General features: G+C 43.0%; 1 protein-coding gene across 1 annotated transcript in view; it reads left to right on the forward strand.

Moving 5' to 3' along the window:
* LOC106818312 (cuticlin-1-like) overlaps window positions 1-1880 on the forward strand; it is a 16789-nt gene that overhangs the window by 7362 nt on the left and 7547 nt on the right. The window lies entirely within an intron of this gene.

Here is a 1880-nt window from a genome sequence, read left to right on the forward strand (position 1 = left end):
CCGTAAGCTCACCGTAACCCGTAAGCTCACCGTAACCCGTAAAGCTCAAAATAACCCGTAAGCTCACCGTAACCCGTAAGCTCACCGTAACCCGTAAAGCTCAAAATAACCCGTAAGCTCACCGTAACCCGTAAGCTCACCGTAACCCGTAAAGCTCAAAATAACCCGTAAGCTCACCGAAAATAGTTCTTTTTGTTTACGTATTTTAGTAATGCTAAAACAAGTTACCGTGGTATATGCCGATTGTATTACCCATAGGCATAGATATCGCATTAAATAGGAAAAAAAACAAGACAAGCGCTAGTGCAGCACTCGGTAAGTTATTAGTAGCACGTTATAGTGTTTTCGGCGTTATATTTGTATGACGGGGGCCTAAGGCCACCTATATAGAATTGTAATAATAGTGTACGATGGGGGCCCAAGCCCACATATATAGTATTTGTATGACGGGGGCCTAAGGCCACCTATATAGTATTGTAATAATCGAATAGTGTATGATGGGGGTCCAATGCCATATATATAGTATTTGTATGACGGGAGCCTAAGGCCACCTATATAGAGTTGTAATAATAGTGTATGATGGGAGCCCAAGGCTACATATATAGTATTTGTATGGCGGGGGCCTAAGGCCACCTATATAGTATTGTAATAATAGAATAGTTTATGATAGGGGTCCAAGGCCACATATATAGTATTGTATATGACGGTGGCCTAATGCCATCTATATAATAGTGAGTGGTAAGCCATGGTTGTAAGCTATACCGCCTCCAGCAAAGAAAAGTAGATTGCATCACTTGTACATTGTATTATTACGCCAGCGGGGCCCTAGGCCTGGTGGCTTAAGACCACACTTGGATGTGGATATCTGTCGTCTATATACTCAGAGGGGACCTTACATGCAAGGTCTTCCTCCTATTTCTTAAATGATGTCTACTGATGGAATGTTCTTATATAAATCTATACTAGGATAACTCCTGTTTATTTTACATGCATAATCATTGCAAAATACGATTTCTCCCGGGAGATATTGCGCATGCGCGCATCGTGTTAGGCGTGCAGCGCCGTCTGAGGTAAACTTCATAATATAGCTTGCTGAGGGGGAGAGAAGATGGGAGACTGAGAAAATTCGGCAGGGAAGATAGATGGGGGGCGGTAGATGAAGAAGGAGGCTGCGCGAGGGACAGGGGAGGCAAGGGGAAGGAAACAAGGGCATCAAGTAGGTGTTTTGTATCCTATATGCTAGGGCGCTCTCCTAATTATAAACACATGTCAACTGATGAAAGTTTATTAGGGGAATCTATGCTGAGATACCCCCTAGCCATTTTAAATGCATATTCATCACAAAATATAACTCTTCTGGTGAGATATTGCGCATGCGCTAACATACTAACGTAGCCAGATTGTGTACTGGCTGGTATACGCAGCCGGGACCTTACATGCAAGGTCTTCCTCCTATTTCTTAAATAATGTTTACAGATGGAATGTTATTATATAAACCTATGTTAGGATGACTCCTCTTCATTTTAAATGCATGAACGTTACACAAATACGATTTCTCTCGGGAAATCTTGCGCATGCGCGCGCACCGTGTTAGGCGTGCAGTGCCGTCTGAGGCAACCTTTATAATATAGCTTGCTGAGTGGAGAGGGGATTGGAGACTGAGGAAATGCGGCAGGGAAGATAGCTTAGGGCAGTAGAAGAAGAAGGAGTCAGAGCGATGAACAGGGGAGGCAAGGGGAAGGAAGCGAGGGCATAAAGTAAGTGTTTTGTACCCTACTTGCCAGGGCGCTTTCCTAATTATAAACACATGTCAACTGATAAAAGTTCATTAGGGAAATCTATGATGAGATACCCCCTAACTATTTCAAATGCATATTCAT

Source organism: Priapulus caudatus, unplaced genomic scaffold, assembly GCF_000485595.1.
Source record: "Priapulus caudatus unplaced genomic scaffold, Priapulus_caudatus-5.0.1 Scaffold2160, whole genome shotgun sequence".
Lineage (NCBI taxonomy): Eukaryota > Metazoa > Priapulida > Priapulimorpha > Priapulimorphida > Priapulidae > Priapulus > Priapulus caudatus.